General features: G+C 51.5%; 1 protein-coding gene across 2 annotated transcripts in view; it reads left to right on the top strand.

Moving 5' to 3' along the window:
• Positions 1–23479, top strand: part of LOC139758484 (uncharacterized) — a 74792-nt gene that overhangs the window by 25431 nt on the left and 25882 nt on the right. For both annotated transcript variants that reach the window (XM_071679968.1, XM_071679967.1), the window contains one exon: positions 18323–18448. The gene's annotated coding sequence lies outside the window, so the exon portion shown is untranslated. The remainder of the gene's footprint in view (positions 1–18322; positions 18449–23479) is intronic.

Here is a 23479-nt window from a genome sequence, read left to right as displayed (position 1 = left end):
CTTATGCCCCACAAGAGGACCACCACTCGTCGCCCGTGGCTCTTTGGAGTGACCACTAGGTGTGTACAGGTTTTGTCTGCTCTTACAGATGAGGACCCGTTGTGTTGTTGTGTTGGTAGTTTGGTCTGTGCTGCAGATGAGGACCCGTTCTGTTGTTGTGTTGGTAGTTAGGTCTGTGCTACAGATGAGGACCCGTCGTGTTGTGTAGGTGGTTAGATCTGTGCTACAGATGAGGACCCGTCGTGTTGTGTAGGTGGTTGGGTCTGTGCTATAGATGAGGACCCGTCGTGTTGTTGTGTTGGTAGTTTGGTCTGCTGCAGATGAGGACCCGTTATGTTGTTGTGTTGGTAGTTAGGTCTGTTCTTACAGATGAGGGCCCGTCGTGTTGTGGTGTTGGTAGTTAGGTCTGTGCTACAGATGAGGACCCGTCGTGTTGTGTAGTTGGTTGGGAACATATGTAGCGTGTCGTCACACAAGGCCAGGTTAGGGTCAGGTCACTTCCCCATCTTTCTTGCCCCACCATTGCCATACCCCCCATCTAGGAGGCCACCCACACCACACCGTCTCACATCTACTCCCATCCCGTAAACCCCCACCTCACCTCCCACTACCCCTGCAACTGGACCCCCTTGCACCAGTGGTACCCGTGCACCTGACCCCCTGCACCAGTAGTACTCCTGCACGTGAACCCATGCACTAGTGGCACCCCTGCACTTGGCCTCCCTGCATCAGTGGTACACCTGCACCTGGCCTCCCTGCATTAGTGGTACCCCTGCACCTGACCGCCTGCATTAGTGGTACCCCTACATCTGGCCTCCCTGTATCTGTGTTACATCTGCACCCGGTCGGGTAAGACCATACAGAGGTACTCATTGAGAGTGCCTTAGTTCGAGGCTGGGCTTTTAAGCACACCAATCTTCCCTTGTTATATCCATATACACATTGCCTTGGTGGCGAGTGGTCATGCCATTGCTACTCCAAGATGACAGACTCTTCAGTAAAGACAGTGATACATCGTCCATATTACACTTCCTGATGCCACCACAGCGGTATACAGTGGCGGGTTTAGGACGAGTGTGTGTGGGCATGGCTCCACCATGATCTGGGTCGTAACAAATTAAAGGGTGAGTGGAAGGAACCGCTGAGGCGCACTACCGGACGACGCCTCCAGGGTACACTAGCTGCTGCACAACCTGTTATCAATGTGCCATATTTGATGATGTATGGAGCTCGTGACTAGTATGCGTTTAACAATAAGAATAAGGTGCATACTCATTTAGTGTGTGTGTGTGTTTACGTGTTAGTGGGAAGTGGGTTGCCCTGGTGTGCTTCCAACAGTGGATAGAGACCTGAGGTACCACCATCCGTAGTGGGGGAGCCTTGGGGTACTACTCACAGTGGGGGAGACTTGGGGTACTACCCACAGTGGGAGGAGGAGGAGGCCAGGAGCATCTCTCAAGGTGGGGTAGCTTTCACAGTGGGTGGAGGTACTCCCCACGGTGGATCGCAGCCTGGGGTACCACCCATCGCAAGTACTCGTGGTAGGTACCATACTTGGGATATCCACTTGACATCCCTCCCATAGTCAGGTATAACCAGTGGAGGAGAGGCCTTAAGACCATGTTAAGGCCTTGTCCGTGGTCAGTGTAACAGAGCTACTGAAGGGGTTTCAGGACTATGATAGAAATGACAGCAATAATAAGAAGAATAGGAAAGGAATGATGATAATAAGTGCCTGTAGCCTTCAGAGAAAATAAATATGATCTAAAAACTGGGTCTATACAGAGTGGGAAAAGATGGTGAACAGACGCTAGGTTGGAGGTTGATATGCGGTCAAGCGTTTATTCATATTGCTGACAGTGGGTGGGATGGGGCTGTTCTTGTGGTGGTATTTACGGGGCTCAGAGGGGCAGGATGTGTCTGCGGTGGGGAACTGTATCTGGTCATCGGGTGATCCGTGTTGGCAGGAGGTGATGGTGAGGAAAATGGTGCAGTAGCTTCCTCACAAAGTGTTGGATGAGGTTCAGGTGATGGCTGGAGAGAGCCGGAGAGACTAGTAAGGTGAGTGTCTAGTGACTGGTGGTGTGAGAAGGACCAGGAATGGTCTTGTGTGGCCTCTTCTGAACTTTTCACTGTTGAGAAGAAAGAAAACCAGACGTGTGTGTGTGTGTGTGTGTGTGTTTTGGGGGGAGGGGAACGTTGAAAACTGTCCCTTCTCCCGATATAGTCAAGCCAGCCTTCTGGGAAGATTGAAAGTCGTTTAGTCGTTCCCGAACACAGGAACAGGGGAGGTCTCCTCCAGGTGTGACGCGGAGGTGGGACAAGGTTGGAAGCAAGGCTGAGACACATGCAGGACTTTGCTCTTGGCTTGGTTGATGGCTAGTGGTTGGCGGTGGTCCAGGTTTGGAGGCTGTTATGGATATTCTGGAGTGCAGTCTAGACCGGAGGGGTGTTGTCAACGCTGGTACCACTCCTCCATCAAGCAGGTGAATCTTGCTACTGTTGCCCTTACTTCTGCTGTTTTTACACCTATGCAGTAGCTGCTGTGCCTGAAGTCTCCATGCTGTTGCTACTGCCTGGCTGGAGTGTAGTGCAAGTGGCCGTTGGCTCCCTGTGAGAATGCTTCCCGTATTAATACACTCTCTCACACAGTCGCTCTTGCAGAACTTGAGTTGGATCGTTGAGGAGTCGTTCTCACAAGGTCCTCGCGCACATACAGTGATGTGGCCTCCCATAGCGTCCTGGCTGGGTGTGATCTAGTAGGGTTGGCATATAGTGTCCTCGCTGGGTGTGTTCTAGTAGGGTTGGCATAACGCCGCGCCTGCTAACTGATGTTCGGGTCCAACTTACGCCTAGTCCATTTTAGTGAATGACACGACGAGTGACGGTTGCTTAAGTTTCTACAAGTAGGTATACAAGTTGATAATCTATATACCTAACCTAACCTCACCAGTACCCTCCAGCATTCCAGTGCTACCTTCCAGTACCTCAGTACTGCATTCCAGCAACCCATACTACCTTCCAGCACCTGGCATTTGCTTGCATAAACATAGTCCTTCCTTCCAGCAACTCAGCCCTACCTTCCAGCACCTCAGCCCTACCTTCCAGCACCCCAGTGCTACCTTCCAGCACCCCAGTGCTACCTTCCAGCACCCCAGTACTACCTTCCAGAACCCCAGTGCTACATTCCAGCACCCCAGTACTTCCTTCTAGCACCCCAGCAATTCCTCTCAGCAACCCAGCAGTACTCCAGCACCCCAGTGCTTCCTTCCAGAACTCCGGTACTTCCCTCCAGCACCCCGTTACTTCCCTTCATCACCCCACTGCTGCCTTCCAGTGCGCCAATACTTCCTTCCAGCATTTCAGGACACCCTCCCAGTCCTCTTGTGAGACATCCCCGGCACAAGTCCACCAGCAACAATTGGCTAAAGACTATGGAAGTGTCCGGAAAAAAAATTACCTATAAAATTTCTCATCTTTGAGGAAATTTACGACAAAAGAAGGAGAAAGAAATTGAAAGAAGATATTAGAATGTATTAGCAACGTTGGTGAGAAAGAAACTGAAAGAAGATATTCGAATGTATTTGCAACGTTGGTCAGTATACCTTTACACGGTTTTGATATTTCCCCCAGCGTTGCCGCACCTGCTGGCGGCGTAGCTTGAGCCGCGGTCTTCCGTAAACACGACAAGGAAACGTTAAGTCGTTTACAAGGGAAGTCCAGCCAAGCGGGTCCAGGGAAGCGGCGCCTCCTCCTCCTCCTCCTCCTCCCGGAAGACTCTCAGGCCCGACTTTACCGAAGGATCTGCTAAACGTGTGTGAAACTCCCAGGGTTAACTATGGAACGCGACCTGGGGTGCCTCTTGCCGCCGCACGATCACCGTGCGACCCGGGACTCGCCGCTGCAGCACGACCACAGGTACGACCTAAACACGACCACTGCACAGCCATGTGGTGCCTTCTGTTTGCCACACGACCACCAGAAGGTCTGAGGAATCCTGCTGTTACACCACCACTTTACGACCTAGGGTTGCCCTTGTGCTGCTACGCGACGATCGTACGACCTGAGGGTTCCTTCTGCTACAGCACGACCACCACACGACCTGATGGTGTCTTCTGCTGCCGTACAACCTGATGGAGACTTCGGCTGCCGCACGCAACATACGACCTGGGGCGTCCTGCTCCCTCAAGACCACCGTACGACCTGAGGTCTGCCTGCCACGTACGACCTAAGGGCTACCTGCCACGTACGACCTGGGGCCTCCTGTCACCACACGGCCATCTGACGATCTGGGGGTCACATAGTACAGCACGACGACGTGTATACGTCATCCTTCTCATGTACGGGGGACGTGCACACCTCACCCTCCTCGTGTACGGGGGACGTGCACACCTCACCCTCCTCGTGTACGGGGGACGTGCACACCTCACCCTCCTCATGTACGGGGGACGTGCACACCTCACCCTCCTCGTGTACGGGGGACGTGCACACCTCACCCTCCTCGTGTACGGGGGACGTGCACACCTCGCCCTCATCGTATACGGGGGACGTGCACACCTCACCTTCTCGTTGTACGGGGGACTGCAACACCTCACCCCTCCTCGTGTACGGGGGGACGTGCACACCTACCTCCTCGTATACGGGGGGACGTGGCACACCTCACCCTCCTCGTAGGTACGGGGGACGTGGCACACCACCTCTCGTGTACGGGAACGTGCACCTCACCTTCGCGTGTACGGGGATGTGCACACCTTCACTTCTCGTGTACGGGGGACGTGCACACCCTCACCCTTCCTCGTGTACGGGGGACGTGCCACACCTCGCCCTCACTCGTATTCGGGGGACGTGCACACCTCACCTTCCCGTTACGGGGGATCTCCTCTCACCCTCCTGGTACTAGGGACGTGCACACCTCAGCCCTCCTCGTAGTACGGGGGACGTGCACACCTCACCCTCCTCGTGTACGGGGACGGCACACCTCACCCTCCTCGTGTACGAGGGACGTGCACATCCTCACCCTCCTCGTGTACGGGGGGACGTGCACACCTCACCCTCCTCGTGTACGGGGGGACGTGCTCACCTCACCTCCCTCGTGTATGGGGACGTGCACACCTCACCCTCCTCGTGTACGGGGGACGTGCACACCTCACCCTCCTCGTGTACGGGGGACGTGCACACCTCACCCTCCTCGTGTACGGGGGACGTGCACACCTCACCCTCCTCGTGTAGGAAGAAGCGACTCTGGTGATGATGGTGACTCAAGTGGCATCTAGTCATACGTTTTAAGAAAATCAAGCGAATAGTTCCTCTCCAGTTGAGGGATATTACCATTTTTTACCTTAACAAGTTGTTATATATATATATATATATATATATATATATATATATATATATATATATATATATATATATATATATATATATATATACATACAAGACCCAGGATCACACCTGCCAGGGGGTAAAACTAGCAACCAGAACCACAGTTCGAAACCTCTTTTTTCCCCCAGTGTCGAGTAACAGACTCCTGGACAGAACGGGGCTGGTGGACGGCACGCCCCGAGTGGTGTGCTACAGCCAGGGGCGACGGCTCTGGCGGGGGACGGGACACAATGCCTCAACTTCCGATGGGCCTCCTACGGGATTTAGGTGTCGCGTCGAGTCCCAATACTTGACGCGTTACCTGTTGCAGTGAACGGGGAGGCATCTCCCCTTCTCCGCTCTTCCCCAGCCTGGGATGTGAACGTCAGCCCGCCCCTCACACCTCAGTTGACGCCACGACTCAATATGAAGACGGGTAACTTGTGGAGTGAGGATGGCACTCGCTAGTGAGGAAGAGAAAGCCATCATCATAGCGAACGTTCGTCACATATTATCACACTGCCAGGCAGAGCTGCTCGCCAGCGACTGACTTGCAGTTTGCGGATGATGCAGCTGCTCAACACCTCGGAGAAATTGCAGTCCAGATGGCGGTGCGCCTTCAGCGCCTCACCTGACGGTGGAGTTCCTCCTCGGCACGACTTTCTTCTGTGGTCATCACCTTGGCAAGCACACAACTTCGAAGTAGTTAGACACGAAAACTACACACAAAAAAGTATCATTAGACTACCTCATCTGGGCCACGGAGCTCCGGTCAGTGCCAGAATAAAAGTGACAAAGAATTCAAGTTCAGAATCCAGTAGTTTATTCTCTTGAGAAAAGCGACCTCGTCTACACCACTGCAGTACAGTATTCCAGTTGTATGTGGTGCCACACGTAGGCATTAATTCAAAATGTCCCATACACATTAACTCTTGACTTTTAGCAACCTCATTGATGCGCTTTGAAAACCTGATAGCATTATTAATCGTATCATACCCTCTAGCGCTAACCTAGCTAGTATGTTGCAGTCTTGTGTGTAGTGCTTAATGTGAACCGTTTCCTCAACAAAACAAATCCATAATTTATTTTTTACCTTCTGTCCGATTTCTCAATCAAGCTACAATAATATTCTTACACCTATTCTTGCCATATGTATGGGATCCAACACCTTTACACATGCCATCCTACCACTTTATACTTCTACTGTCGGCTTTCATAACCTCGCCCTTCAAGCAGCTCCTTCTCCACACTCTTCCTATTGACATTATCGATCAGTTGTCGTGTATGTTTAAGGAACATGAAAGTGTACCTCATTCCTCGTACATCCGTCTCTGGCCTTAGTACCAGCCGGTTCATATCCCACCAGCCCAACATGTGCAGGTCCCCGGGGGAATGAAACATGTCTTCCCCAGTTTTCTAATAACACGACACTACACCGGCGGAGTTCGCTGGGTAAGGACATGGTCATCCTTGATATCCTGTGTGTGTTGAGGTTATCAAGAACACACTGACTTACTACCAAGATGTTATCTACAGAATCCAGGTCTTTGTCTATACCTTTACAGCCTCATTAATAGCCCCTAGTTCTGCCTGTGTTGAGAACACTCCATCACTCAGTCTACCTCATCTCATTTTCCAGGACCCATTTCTCTAGGTCACAGATCCCATTCCACCTCCCACATTACCATGAACATTACCAGACAAACATTATCACCAACTTTTCTGAATACATGAAACTTTTCAAGGGCAAGGTCCTTTGCCCGCTCACTCACCAACATTTCGTCAATAAATAAGGTGATCATATATAATCAGTGTTCAGATCACTAATATTGATCACCCCATCGGTGTATCAGATTATGTCATTCTCGGTACCATAGTCTCCCACTGGGGACACACCATCCCTGGCCTATTTTTTAATCTTATACCTGCCTGCTTCCAGATCATAGATTAATCCTCCATACAAAGCATCATACACATCATACATCATTAATCCTCCATACACAGCATCATACACATCATACAAAATTAATCCTCTATACATAGCATCATGCATCGTTAATCCTCCACACATACATAGCATCATACACATGACACATCATTAATCCTCCACACATACATAGCATCATACATATGACATCATTAATCCTCCACACATACATAGCATCATACACATCATACATCATTAATCCTCCACACATACATAGCATCATACACATCACACATCATTAATCCTCCACACATACATAGCATCATACACATGACACATCATTAATCCTCTACACATACATAGCATCATACATATGACATCATTAATCCTCCACACATACATAGCATCATACACATGACACATCATTAATCCTCCACACATACATAGCATCATACATATGACATCATTAATCCTCCACACATACATAGCATCATACACATCACGCATCATTAATCCTCCATACACATCAGTTTTCCCAGGTAGACAGCTCTCACAATATCAATACCCCGCACCTCCAATCTTTGTCTCACACTTGTGGAACAACCAGAATGTTGGCTTTCATGAATGGTCCCCCAAGGTCGACGAAGATGGAGAACTTGTCTGCATCGGTCGCACAAAAAAAAGGAGAAAAAACATCGGCGGTAGCATTATGTGCCTCTTGTGTATAAAGGCATTGTTACTTTCCAGCAGCTCTTAAGAAATTACCCTCTCCAGCAGGAAAGGAAAGACGAATTGGGCTACAATCTTTCCCTTCTCTTCCTCTTGATGTGGACCATGACCGCTCCTCCCTCTTCCAGTACACAGACAATGGTCCTGCCTCTAGTGACATGTTATACGATAATGAGTATATCAAGCGCTAAGTTACCCTGTCCTTCCTTGGGGTCGTATTTATGGATTTGTTTTTTCCATGGTTCTCAGGAAGTCCCTCGTACTGATGTTAAAACGCTCCTCGAACCTAGTATGTAGTGCAGTGCCGATCTTTCCCCCACTTGTTGTTTAATTCTGGTAATGTTTGTGTCCGTTTAATGTTATCTGGTAAGGAATCAGTCATACTTTCATGTTCCAATTTGTCAGCCAGTTGATCAGCAACAGGTTGAGATAACAAAGTTGTCGTATTTTCCTCCTAAGTCACAGATTTAGACGTGTGATTATTTATACCTTAATAAACTCTTGCCATGAGTCAAGGAGACAAGTTAACGAGAAGACACAACAGGAAACTAGACAAGAGAAGTGGCTGGTAAGGTGTCAGACTAAACTTTTATAGTAAGAGAACAGTGGACGTAAAGACGGTGTAAGTGAAAAGAACTGTGGACGTATAGGACGGTGGGTGTATAGAATACGTGACGTATAGGACACTGGGTGGATAGAACAATAGACGTTTAGGACAGAAGGTGGATAGAACAGTGGGCGTATGGAGCAGTGGGTGTTTTAGAACATTGGGCGTATAGAACTGTTGAGTGCTTAGGGCGAGAGAACTGAAGAAAAGTCATGAAGTTGCAGAACACTGAAAAGTTATAGAAAGGGTGTGACCTCGGTCCCCCCCCCCCCCTCTCTCTCTCTCTCTCTCTCTCTCTCTCTCTCTCTCTCTCTCTCTCTCTCTCTCTCTCTCTCTCTCTCTCTCTCTCTCTCTCTGTACTTCCTGGTTCACTGTACTGACCCAGCTTGTCTGGTGCAACAGGTTTCCCTAATATCGAAGGATCGAGAGAGAGAGAGAGAGAGAGAGAGAGAGAGAGAGAGAGAGAGAGAGAGAGAGAGAGAGAGAGAGAGAGAGAGAGGCAGGAGGCAGGCAGCCCAGCCAGCCAGCGAGGGAGTGAGGGAGCTGAGCAGGAATGCTCCACCAGTGTGAGCTGCCGTGCGCCCTGCCCCGGGCCTACCCCGGTTCAGGCCCATCCACTCCCTCCCTCACCTTATAGCAATCTATGTACACGTTACCTTAGCCTGTGTGCTATATACGCGTTACCGAAGCATATGTAAGGGGTAGGAGGGAGGAAAGTTTGAATTGCACCTTTGCTACATAGAGACGTCTGTGGCAGCAGCGAGAACACCGGCCCTGAGGTATCTTCATCCAATCAGCGTAAGTGACCGTAGGGCTGGATCTAGACTTAATACTGAGTTTTCCTCTATCGTTGGCAGGTGTGTAAGGCTCTTTATACAATAGCCAGGCGTAGTGTGTGTGTGTGTGTGTGTGTGTGTGTGTGTGTGTGTGTGTGTGTGTGTGTGTGTGTGTGCCTGAGCAGCCAAGTGAAGATGGTAAGCGTCCTTCACTATGAGGTAACCAAATGTGGATGGCATACGCGGTTCACTGCGTCGTAACCTTGTCGCAAAATGCTTGTCTGGTCCTCTGCTGTGTAACCAAATGTGATGTTTGCTTGGTTGTGTGTGGGATTAACAAGTGTGGACAGGAGATCACGTTCTCCGTGGGATAAAAAATGAAAAGAGTGGATGGGGTTGGTTCTGTGTGGGATGAGCTGGTGTGGAAGGAAGATCCATTTCCGTGTGAGGTAGGTCATGGCCATCGTAGACTATGCCTCCACGGCGCCTCCTGGAACGAACCGTAGAAACAAGACGTGTGCAACAACTATTGAAAAAAAGACACGTGGAACGAACTACAGTATACAGTATAGACAAAGTAACTGGAACGAAACGTATAAATAAGAGACAATGTGAACTTTATCAGCAAGACTGAGCCATGATAATAGACCTTACCAGTGCTTACCTTACCAGTGCACACTGCCCCAGTCCTCAGCTTACCAGTATACACTGCCCCGGTCCTCACCTTACTAGTACACACTGCCCCAGTCCTCAGCTTACCAGTATACACTTCCCCGGTCCTCACCTTACCAGTAGACATTGCCCCAGTCCCTACCCTACCAATACACACTACCTCTTTCCTAATCTTACCAGTATACACTTACGCACTGCCCCTGTTCTCACCTTACCAGTACACACAACCGCAGTTCTAGCCTTACCACCAGACATTACCAGTACACACTACCCCAGTCCTCGCTTTACCACTACACACTGCCCCAGTCTTCACCTAACCAGTATGTACAGCCCCAGTCTAAACCTTGCCGGTACACACTGCCCCAGTCCAAACCTTACCGGTATACATTGCCTGAGTCCTCACTTTACCACTACACACTGCCCCAGTCCTCACTTTACCACTGCACACTGCCCCAGTCCTCACTTTACCACTACACACTGCCCCAGTCCTCACTTTACCACTACACACTGCCCCAGTCCTCACTTTACCACTACACACTGCCCCAGTCCTCACTTTACCACTACACACTGCCCCAGTCCTCACTTTACCACTACACACTGCCCCAGTCCTTACCTTACCGGCACACACTGCCTCACTCCTCACCTTACCGGTGCACACTCCCCAGTCCTCACTTTACCTACCAGTACACCCTGCCCCAGTCCTTACGTTACCGCTACACTCTGCCCCAGTCCTCACCTTACCGGTACACACTGCCCCAGTCCTCGCCATTACACACAGCCCCAGTCCTCACTAGTACCCACAGCAGGGGGTCAGGCAGTAACGGTGCTGGCCTGACCGGAGGGATGATGGAGGGGACCCGCCCACCTGACCCGTGTCCCGCCCTGGAGGGGACAAACTTGGCTCCTGTCCCCGTCATGCATGGCTGCCCACGTACACTCCGCTACACCCCAGGGCTACACCCGCCACCCCACCCCGTACCCGCTACACCCCAGGGCTACACCCGCCACCCCACCCCGTACCCGCTACACCCCAGGGCTACACCCGCCACCCCACCCCCACACCGTGCCCGCTACACCCACCACAGATCACCCGTCGCCAGCAAGGCAACACTGGGGTGTTAACGAGGGGCTCGCCCGTCTCTGGCTGCCACTGCGACATACCCCAGTGAGGTTAACAGAAACCTGATGTGTGTCTGTTGCGCAGTGTATGATGCCGCCTTGTCTGCTGCACATGTTGGTAATGTGTGTGTGTGTGTGTGTGTGTGTGTGTGTATGTGTGTGTGTGTGTGTGTGTGTGTGTGTGTGTGTGTGTGTGTGTGTGTGTGAATTTTGTTGGTAATGTGTGTGCGTATTATGTTGGTAATGTGTGTGTGTATTATGTTGGTAATGTGTGTGTGTATTATGTTGGTAATGTGTGTGTGTATTATGTTGGTAATGTGTGTGTGTATTATGGTGGTAATGTGTGTGTGTGTATTATGTTGGTAATGTATTTGTCGTGTTGGAAGACAGTAATTAATCCCACGGTTGCTAGGTATTTTCACTGGGGCGCCATCAATGAGTTGTGCATCGCTGCGACGTCATTGCTGGCTCGAGGAGGTGATGGCGTCACAGTTGGTTGGGTGGTGATGACGTCCTAGCATTTCGCGTTGTTGTGACGTCACGTTCGGTGGTATTGCAGGCGCTTGATAGCGTCATAGTTCGTCGGATAGTTATGACGTCATAGGTGTTTTAGTAATACTGACGTCACAGCTCAGGTCAGGTCCTCGCCAGGCTCCTCAGTGGTCACACCCGTGGTCAGGTCAGGTCCTCACCAGGCTCCTCAGTGGTCACACCCGTGGTCAGGTCAGGTCCTCACCAGGCTCCTCAGTGGTCACAACCATGGTCGTCGGGTCAGGTCCTCCACCTGAGCACCACTGGGCAGGCTGGCCACTTGGTCATCATCCCTAGCTCCACACCCACTACGTCTTGACTCCTGCCCAGATATCTCGTCCACACATTCTGGTCGTCCCACGCCTCCAGTGTCCTTATTTTGCACACACACACACACACACACACACACACACACACACACACACACACACACACACACACACACACACACACACACACACACTCTCTAGATAAGACATTCAGTAAACGTAAATGTCGAAAGAAGACATAAACAAAATTCTACAGGGTCTTGACCCCTAAAAGGCATATAGTCCGCATGGAATATGTCCATATGTGATGAAGAAGTGTGCAGGGTACACTTGACACACCTTTTAGAATGTTCGTGATATCGCTGGGTAAAGGTATATTGCTAAGGCGGTGGGAGAGAGCGAATGACATATCTGTCTATCTGAAGGAGACCAGAAGGAGAAGCTGAAATGCAGACTGGTCTTCCTTAAGATGTATGGGACTGTAAAGTGCTGGAAAAGATAAGCAGGGAAGGTCATAGATGATTTCCAGCAAAGGAGAAACTTCCTCTGTAATAGAAAACATGGTCTCAGGGAGAGAGGGTTATAGCTAAGAAACTTCTTAGATTTCTACGAGAAAGAGCTTTTTTTTTTTTCTTCAAAGAAAAACAAAAGAGAAATCTCTGTGAAGTGTATTTACTTGGACTTTGACACTACTCTAAACAGGAGGTTGGGAAAGACGCTTGATATTTAGTCTGGAATAAGGGGAAATTCCACTGATGAACAGAATATCATCTTAGTGTAAGGAAACCAAGGACGCATTCAAGAGGGGGCCTTCTCGAAGCGGGTTGATGTAATCAGTGGCGTGCCACAGGGTTCTGTCCCAGAACCATTGGTCTTATGGGTCTATTGGGAATGACTCGCGAGAGGGATGTTTGCAGATGATGCCACGATCATGACGAAATTGGAAAGAGAGGAGGATTCCATCAACTGCAAAGTAGACTCCATAGTTGGGCTGATGCATGGTTGGTGAGAGTCAGCCCAAGTAAACCTAAAGTACTGAGGCTTGGACACAGTAAAAGACAGACCCAAATATTATCTAGCAAGGAATACGCTTCAGAAGTCTGTGCTTGAAAAGGACATGGGAGTTGACATCGTCCCTAACCTTTTGTTATTAGGAGAATGATGAGGAGCCAGGCTGTCTACTGATACTTGTCATTATATATATAGCATTCAGGTACATGGATGATGTAATGTACAACAAGCTGTTCACATCTTTCATTCCACTGAAAGAGTAAATACGGTCCTGCATACATAAACTTAAAAAGTGTATGATACTTGAGATGGTTCAAGAGGCTGTGGCCCCACAGGTGTCAAACTTTCTCCCACGTACATTGTGAATAGGTAATTGAACACATGCGCAGACTCTACTCCTCTCTCATAAACGTCCACTCTCATACTTCCCCTCTCGTCACTGTCGCCATCACCACCACATCAACACTGCCATCATCACCACCACACAAACACCATCACCAGTTATCCACTAAGCCCTCTTCTCGCCACACTACATTGTCTCCTATCCTCCTTCATCTTCTCCTCTCTTCTGCTCCTCCTCCTCTTTCCCTCCCTTACCTACACTCTCCTCTCCTGCTCCTCCTCTTCCCCGTCCTCCAGTATTTCTTCATCCAGTAGGAGGGCGTCCACACGTACTGCTCCTCCTGCCACAGGTGTATACGTCTTCTTTGTAACATTGGCCTAACATGGCAATGCTTCTCTACGGTTTTCTCCACAGCAGGCATCACCTCTGGCAGGGAAACAGTTGCCCGCTATGCCCCTCTAGCAAATTAAAAGAAAAAAATTACTCCAGTTTCTCTCATTTAAGTATTCATGTCAGAAGCCAGTCCACCTCGCTCGGACCTTGGGTCTGCGTGGTTCTGTGTATCTGTGTAACTCTTATGTAACTCAAAATTATGAGGTGGGGACCAGGGATGTCTGCAACCTGGACAACATTGAATAATTCATTCCATTACTCAGTGACGCTACTGTACCTTGTGTCTGCAGATCACCACACTGCCTTTATGTTCTGGAGAAGCTAGTCTGAAATTGGTGGCTGAAAGGATCGTTTCGTTTTATAGATCTGACGTCCACCATTACTGGAACGCCTCCCTCACGGAGATGCTCTAGGTGGGAGGAACTCAAACTAACCTCTGAAGCGCCATATCATCATCACACCACCTCGTTTAAGTCCTCCACTTCGACCATTCCAGCCAGTAGTCGGGCTGGCTGGATCTTCCACAGAAAGGTGTCCTATGACACTGCATTCAAACCCGTTCATCCGACACGCCTCTCTTCCTGTGCAGCAGCCCGGAAGTGCTGATCATGTGTTCATATCATCAGTCGTCACACTCATGTTTAGCCCCTGCCCGGCTTGTGTGTACCGGCACGACTCGGCCACGCTGCGTCGAGTCATGCTTTCGGTGGTGCGTTGGTCTGTGAGATGACTCGGTGTACCGTAATATGAAAGAGCGACTCGCCATCTTACTTGATAACGAGATGGACCCTTGTCCACAGGCCGCCGGGCGTCTACACCAGGGTTCATCCTAACCAAACAAGAGCCTCCTCCTCCTTCCCCATGTGTCGTCACACAGTACCGCTGGTCGACGTAGCAGGAATGCGTAGTTGCCCTGAAATCTTGAAGCAACCCCTCCGTCGCGGAACTACAGATTTTGCGGCAACCTTCGCTTCCTCTCGTGGCATCTTGTGGCACCGCGGTTCAGAACCGCTGTTGCAAGGGAGCTGTTCCTCTCCCAGAGTTGTGGTGCATCAGATGGGCAGGAGGCAAGCCTATTGTTGTGTGAGTGGGGCAGGGGGCAAGCCTATTGTTGTGTGGGTGGGGCAGGGGGCAAGCCTATTGTTGTGTGGGTGGGGCAGGGGGCAAGCCTATTGTTGTGTGAGTGGGGCAGGAGGCAAGCCTATTGTTGTGTGGGTGGGGCAGGAGGCAAGCCTATTGTTGTGTGAGTGGGGCAGGAGGCAAGCCTATTGTTGTGTGAGTGGGGCAGGAGGCAAGCCTATTGTTGTGTGAGTGGGGCAGGAGGCAAGCCTATTGTTGTGTAGGTGGGGCAGGAGGCAAGCCTATTGTTGTGTGGGTGGGGCAGGGGGCAAGCCTATTGTTGTGTGGGCGGGGCAGGAGGCAAGCCTATTGTTGTGTGAGTGGGGCAGGGGGCAAGCCTATTGTTGTGTAGGTGGGGCAGGAGGCAAGCCTATTGTTGTGTGGGTGGGGCAGGGGGCAAGCCTATTGTTGTGTAGGTGGGGCAGGAGGCAAGCCTATTGTTGTGTGAGTGGGGCAGGAGGCAAGCCTATTGTTGTGTAGGTGGGGCAGGGGGCAAGCCTATTGTTGTGTGGGTGGGGCAGGGGGCAAGCCTATTGTTGTGTGGGTGGGGCAGGAGGCAAGCCTATTGTTGTGTGGGCGGGGCAGGAGGCAAGCCTATTGTTGTGTGGGTGGGGCAGGGGGCAAGCCTATTGTTGTGTGGGTGGGGCAGGAGACAAGCCTATTGTTGTGTGGGCGGGGCAGGAGGCAAGCCTATTGTTGTGTGAGTGGGGCAGGGGGCAAGCCTATTGTTGTGTGGGTGGGGCAGGAGACAAGCCTATTGTTGTGTGGGTGGGGCAGGAGGCAAGCCTATTGTTGTGTGGGTGGGGCAGGAGACAAGCCTATTGTTGTGTGGGTGGGGCAGGAGACAAGCCTATTGTTGTGTGGGCGGGGCAGGAGGCAAGCCTATTGTTGTGTGGGTGGGGCAGGAGGCAAGCCTATTGTTGTGTGGGTGGGGCAGGAGACAAGCCTATTGTTGTGTGGGCGGGGCAGGAGGCAAGCCTATTGTTGTGTGGGTGGGGCAGGAGGCAAGCCTGTTCAATGTTGTGTGGGTGGGGCAGGAGGCAAGCCTCCTGTTGTTGGTGGGTCTGTCACTACCTAATCAAGAGGACTAATCAAACTTGTCATGAAAGGAAAAATGATACATTTGTTCGATGAGCCGGGAATCCGTATTTTGAATTCAGTAAATGAGTGAATGGTACTAGGTAGGAACTATAGATTAGAAAGGAAGTTATAGATCGAGTCATTTGGGGAGAGAGAACATCAGGTCCACCAAGAATAAGGAGGGCGATATTTCGAAGCATATGATGGAGCGAATAACGATATTTGTATCAGTTCAAAAGCCAGAGTGTGCGTGTGTGTACTGCCAGCAGCGGAAGCCATAGCATACGTACGTTGTTGGCAGCACAGCCACAATTAAAGTCCGTCGGCGGAAGGGAAGAAATGGTTCAAGTCAGCTGTGCGAAGAGAATCATTCCTTTCCATCCGTTATGGGCGTGAGTCGGTAACTCAGTGTCCAGGTGAGCGCTGCCGTTCACATCAAATTGGCCGTGACGGGTGCCGGCCGGCCACACGCCCGCCAGCGTCCCCAGCAGCCCCTTACCCCCCTACCGTTCCCAGCATCTTCCCTCCCAATCGTCATGTCTACAGGGTCCATCCTCTGCAAGAACCATCATTACTCGTAATACTGTTGCTTTTTTTTCTTTTTTTTTTTTTTTGCTTTACTGGCGGTGAGAGATAGTACACTGATAATCCGCGCTGTTATGTTGACGTGGGCAGCTTGGCTCATTGACCAAATAATTGCGCTGCCAGACGCAAGATGATCATATTACGGCTCGCGTACCAGTTCCACCTTGTTATATCCTCACACGTTAACCTGTTCACTGGGAAGGTTCAGCCCTGTTCAGTACGGCTCTAGACCTGGTGGGGGAGGGGTTTCGTCGTGCGCAGGTATCGTACATACCGTGCAAGAATGTCGTACACATGGGGTTAAGGTACTGTATTCATGTGTGGTCAATTGAACGTATTCACTGCTTAATTTTTTTTCATTGCGTTTCACATAATACTCACGATTATAATGTATACCTCGAGGTATTGTTACAAATACAAGTTTTCATCTGCTCTTTTGCTTCAAAAATCTGAGGCAAGTCCTGAGGAATATGTTGATACTTGACAGTAAATCATAAAGATATAAGTTACAGTACGTCTTCGGAAAGCATGGGAAGTTAAAACACTCAAGATGGTTGCAGCAGCCTATACCGCACATCTTAAGAGGTCAGCCCAAGATCAAATTAAACCATCTCCTCAACCCTCGGCCGCCCGCCCAGGTCTTGGTTCCTGAACCCGTGGTCTCCTCAACTCTTACCCCAGAGGGTCTATGGTACCAGTAGGGTAGGCAGGAGACACCAGTCACCTGATCACACACGGAACTTTAAGGTTTATAAACCGAATTAAATCAGCCGTATTTGTTGTACTCTCTCTCTCTCTCTCTCTCTCTCTCTCTCTCTCTCTCTCTCTCTCTCTCTCTCTCTCTCTCTCTCTCTCTCTCTCTCTCTCTCTCTCTCTCTCTCTCTCTCTCTCTCTCTACTGCCTTATTCTGCCAAGATCTCCACAGTCGGCTGTCCACACCGTATATACCCATATTCTTCATGTCAATAGTTTGACCAACATTCAGTGAGTTATGGCAACGGGACTAACTTTACCCTTTGTAGCCCTGCAGTGAAGTTCCTTCCCGTATGTTCCGTGGCTGTGGCACAGAGACCCAGCTTCTGCCTTGAACGTCCTGTTGTTGTGACACAGAGACTCGGTTCCTACCTGTACGTCCTGTTATTGTGGCACAGTGACAGCTCTCTGCATGACCTGTTAGTGTTAGACAGAGGCGAAGCTGCTGTCTGTATCACCTGTTACTGTAACCCAGAAGCACAGCTTCTGCCTGGATGACCTATTTCTGGAACACAGAAGCATAGCTCTTGCCTGTAGCACTGTCTGTAGCACTGAGGTACAAGAGTCGATTGTACGCACCTTGGCCTGAGTCTGGTCATATCATACAGTGTGGCACAGTAGGCATGTCATTCGCGGCATAGCACATACACCACTAGAGGCACAGCATGTATACCAATCGTGGAGAACAGAGCTCCGTGTGGGAAACCACAAGGAATACGACTGTTCAATAGGAGTTGCCATGGGGGCTCATTATGACGAGTTGCCATAGGGACTTTTCAGGAGTTGGCATGAAGGCTTGTCTTGTCCATTTGCCGTGGTGTTCATCGTGACGAATTGCCATGGGGCTCATCTTGAGGCATTGCCATGAGGCGTTACATCTTGAGGAGTTGCCTGGGGGTGTTCGTCTTGAAAAGTTGCCAATGTCATTCATCAGAAGGAGTTGCCATAGAGGTACATCTGGGAAGAGTTGCCGGGAGGGGAGGGTAGAAAGAGGGTCAAATTTGCAGTAGACGTGCTCATTAAAACACCGTTTCTCCTCACCCTCAGGGAGCGACAGCGGACGACTATCCCCCAAGTTACTGCCTGCCTCCCTCCAGGGAGCTCCAACACCCTCAGAGCTGGCCAGGGAGGGTGTCATGTGCACTGCCTTATGGATCTGGCGCCAACCTGCAGGTAAATAAACCCCAAGTTTCCAGTAATATAACACAACCCACAGGTAGGTGGCACATGCTACGACTAGATGGCACAAGCCACGGGTAGATGACACCTGCTGTAGATAGACGACACCAGACACAGGTTAGATGGCACCAGCCAAGGGTAGCTGGCGCTAGCCATAGGTAGATGGCACCAGCCAGTAGGTGAGTTAACAGTTCTGGGTAAGAAGGTAGGCTTCCTGAGGGAGGTCAGCGCCCCGTGGTAGCCCTGGTGCTGCTGTGTTGGTCAGGTTGTAAACTCGGTCAAGGTGGCACTGGATTAGGTAGTGGGTAGTGCCACTGGCTGGGATGGGTCCTCTAGCTGGGACTGGTCCTCAGGCTGGGATTGGTCCACTGGCTGGGATTGGTCCTCTGGCTGGCTGACTAGGACTGGTCCTCTGGCTGGGACTGGTCTTCTGCGCACTCTCCACCCAGTGGCCGGGACGGTACCTGGGATCGCCCCAGGATTATCGGACAGTTGTCGAACATACGTCATCACTGAGCTCTCTCTCTCTCTCTCTCTCTCTCTCTCTCTCTCTCTCTATATATATATATATATATATATATATATATATATATATATATATATATATATATATATATATATATATATATATATATATATATATATATATATATCCAGCTAGCCATTTTACAAAACTGTCTTTTTACTGTACAGAGGAAGCAAGTTTCTCATCCCAGCTAGACATCACCATTTAGCTACCATACCAGAGCTGACCCTCTGCACAGGGCCAAGTGTACGAGTGTACAGAGTGTACTGGTCGAGTACCATGGCAGTGCATGCGTATATATGGGTCCAGGGTCAACGGTTATGCACGGTTTCGTTAGGTACAAACTGAGCAAGAAGAGTAGAATCAAACGTTTAAAGGAATGTTATAAATCTAAAGCTTACATCAGCGAGTGGGCCAGGGTAAGGGTCCTCAGCCAGCCAACCAGCTCAGGGCCAGCACCAGCCAGTGTAAGGGTCCTCAGCCACCTAGTCAGCTCAGGGCCAGCGCCAGCCAGCCAGGTGGTGTGTCTGATGAGCGAGGCAGCCTCCGGCTGGAGTGCAGCAGGTGTGTGGGTGTGCGTGTGTGTGTGTTCAACCAGCGTGGCCGAACCTCCCCACTCATCACGCTACGCCTTGGTAAGCACAACGGAATGTACCTCCCTCCCTCCTCTTCTCTCTCTCTCTCTCTCTCTCTCTCTCTCTCTCTCTCTCTCTCTCTCTCTCTCTCTCTCTCTCTCTCTCTCTCTCTCTCTCTCTCTCTCTCTCTCTCTCTCTCTCTCTCTCTCTCTCATCTGTCTATCAATCCGTCTATTTTTTTTAGCCTTGGACTCGGTCACTTTGTAGTCCTGAGGGAGTCACGGTAGCATACTCCGAAATGTCGTGTCATCTTGAACGTCCTCACACTGTCATACTCAGTGTTCAAACACACACACACACACACACACACACACACACACACACACACACACTGATGGTTCACACTAACCCATTCAGCGGGTCATTATACTGAGCTCAGCCGTCACGCTTCTGTACGCCAGAGTTCACACTATTGTAACTGGGTTCACGTTACCGTATTCATGATCACGCTAATATGCTACCAGGCTTTTGTACTCAGAGGATTATATTACCTCACTCAGCATCACGCTGCTGCAGTGTGAAGGGATCACGCTACCTTAGAGGGTCATACTACACTGGACAAGTCTTCACGCTACCATACTCATGGTTCTAGTGTGAGCCACACTACCATACTCGTTGTGGCCGACGCCGTACTCATTATCGGTCTTCGAGTCACGCTACCATATCTGATCACGCTATTTTCCCCACATTGGATCACCCTATCGTACCTCGGCTCACACTCCTTTGCCTCAAGTCACCCTGCCATACTTTCGTCTGTCACACTGCCACACTAGGTTCCACAGGACCTCAGTCTCTTGTTAGTATGTCTCGTCAGTTTTCTAAGATTAAACCTTGTTGTGACCTCGTGAAACGCACAGACCTCTGTGGCTCCCGCCTTCGTTGATTGCGCCTAAACTTTCGTTAATCAAATCAGCCGCATAACGTAGTCATCAACAGAGCCATCATTAACAGAGCCATCATCAACAGAGCCATCATTAACAGAGCCATCATCAACAGAGACATCAGCAACAGAGCCATCATCAACAGAGACATCAGCAACAGGGTCATCATTAACAGAGACATCATTAACAGAGCCATCATCAACAGAGACATCAGCAACAGGGTCATCAACACTTGGATGCGGGGATGTCAGATCTTCGGGGTTTGGAGACGTCCTCCGTGAGCGTTCATCTCAGCATTACGCTACCGAGGAGAGCCAGTTCCACCTTCCTGTCTCTCACCTGTGGCGTCCCACGGAACACACAGCGGTGGGAACCTTGTGCCTGCTCATCCTCATTAATGATGGGCTGATGGAAGGGCCTCGACCACTCTACCATTGTCGTCAAAGAGGAAGACCCTTAACAGCTACCAGACCTCGCCCCCTCCGCTAACCACGTCACCATCAACCAAACCAAGACCCTAGTCATGCACGTCCTGTCCCGCCTCCCTGCCGTCTCGCTAGGCTCCACTGCCCTCCAGGTCGTCAGTCTGCCTGGATCACGTCAAACGGTAACCTAAGCTAGGAAGGATAAGTCCAATCTTAAACCACCTATCAAGAGGCGCTCAAACACACTAGGTCCCCCCCCCCCCAGCTCTGTTCGACGTGGGTGCACAACGTCGACAGTTGGTGAGGAAGCTGCTGCACCATTCCCGTCACCGTCATTTCCTGTCACCAGATAGCCCTCGTCCCCTCGTTGCAGTTTCGCCATTACAAACCGCATCAGACCCATCCATAGCACAAGCCGCTACCAGAACAACCCCAGCCCATTAGCAGCGGTAGTAGCAGTAGTTGTGCCGCACTGGCCGCACGGGTGGGGGAGACAACCACACTTCGGGTCATATTACCATACTAATGATACCTGTGGTCACACTCTAGTGCTCAGACATCACACTACGGTATACAGAGGGTCACGCGACCCTATTGTCACGCTTTTATACCCAGATGTCACATTATTGTCTTATCATTCTTTCGATATTTGTGGGTCACGCTTTCGTACTCAACCTCACGCTACCGTATTCCGGAGTCACACTGCCGCTTTTGACGGGTCACACTGCCATATACAGGGTCGTCACACTACCATACTCTGGGGCGTCAGGCTAACATCCTCTGTGGGTCACACTTCCAAACTCTTGGGGGATCACTATACTGCACTCCTGGGGGTCACAACCATGAAGCTATGCTATCGTATCCAGGGTCACGCTACCTTACCCAGGGTTACGCTACCGTACCCAGGGTGACGCTGCCGTACCCAGGGTGACGCTGCCGTACCCAGGGTGACGCTGCCGTACCAAGGGTCACGCTACCATACCCAGGGTCACGCTGCCGTACCCTGGGTCACACTGCCGTACCCAGGGTCACGCTACCGTACCAGCATCACACTGCCGTCCTCAGGGTCACACTGCCGTCCCCAGGGTCACACTGGCGTCCCCAGGGTCACACTACCTCCTCAGGGTCACACTGCCGTCCTCAAGGTCACACTGCCGTCCCCAGGGTCATACTGCCGTCCTCAGGGTCACACTGCCGTCCTCAGGGTCACACTGCCGTCCTCAGGGTCACACTGCCGTCCCCAGGGTCACACTGCCGTCCCCAGGGTCACACTGCCGTCCTCAGGGTCACACTGCCGTCCTCAGGGTCACACTGCCGTCCTCAGGGTCACACTGCCGTCCCCAGGGTCACACTGCCGTCCTCAGGGTCACACTGCCGTCCCCAGGGTCACACTGCCGTCCTCAGGGTCACACTGCCGTCCCCAGGGTCACACTGCCGTCCTCAGGGTCACACTGCCGTCCCCAGGGTCACACTGCCGTCCCCAGGGTCACACTGCCGTCCTCAGGGTCACACTGCCGTCCCCAGGGTCACACTGCCGTCGTCAGGGTCACACTGCCGTCCTCAGGGTCACACTGCCGTCGTCAGGGTCACACTGCCGTCCTCAAGGTCACACTGCCGTCCCCAGGGTCACACTGCCGTCGTCAGGGTCACACTGCCGTCCTCAGGGTCACACTGCCGTCCCCAGGGTCACACTGCCGTCCTCAGGGTCACACTGCCGTCCTCAGGGTCACACTGCCGTCCTCAGGGTCACACTGCCGTCCCCAGGGTCACACTGCCGTCCTCAGGGTCACACTGCCGTCCTCAGGGTCACACTGCCGTCCCCAGGGTCACACTGCCGTCCTCAGGGTCACACTGCCGTCCCCAGGGTCACACTGCCGTCCTCAGGGTCACACTGCCGTCCCCAGGGTCACACTGCCGTCCTCAGGGTCACACTGCCGTCCTCAGGGTCACACTGCCGTCCTCAGGGTCACACTGCCGTCCCCAGGGTCACACTGCCGTCCTCAGGGTCACACTGCCGTCCTCAGGGTCACACTGCCGTCCCCAGGGTCACACTGCCGTCCTCAGGGTCACACTGCCGTCCTCAGGGTCACACTGCCGTCCTCAGGGTCACACTGCCGTCCTCAGGGTCACACTGCCGTCCTCAGGGTCACACTGCCGTCCTCAGGGTCACACTGCCGTCCTCAGGGTCACACTGCCGTCCTCAGGGTCACACTGCCGTCCTCAGGGTCACACTGCCGTCCTCAGGGTCACACTGCCGTCCTCAGGGTCACACTGCCGTCCTCAGGGTCACACTGCCGTCCTCAGGGTCACACTGCCGTCCTCAGGGTCACACTGCCGTCCTCAGGGTCACACTGCCGTCCTCAGGGTCACACTGCCGTCCTCAGGGTCACACTGCCGTCCTCAGGGTCACACTGCCGTCCTCAGGGTCACACTGCCGTCCCCAGGGTCACACTGCCGTCCCCAGGGTCACACTGCCGTCCTCAGGGTCACACTGCCGTCCTCAGGGTCACACTGCCGTCCTCAGGGTCACACTGCCGTCGTCAGGGTCACACTGCCGT

Source organism: Panulirus ornatus, chromosome 30 (assembly GCF_036320965.1).
Source record: "Panulirus ornatus isolate Po-2019 chromosome 30, ASM3632096v1, whole genome shotgun sequence".
Classification (NCBI taxonomy): Eukaryota; Metazoa; Arthropoda; class Malacostraca; order Decapoda; family Palinuridae; genus Panulirus; species Panulirus ornatus.
This window is presented reverse-complemented; position numbering and strand designations above follow the sequence as displayed.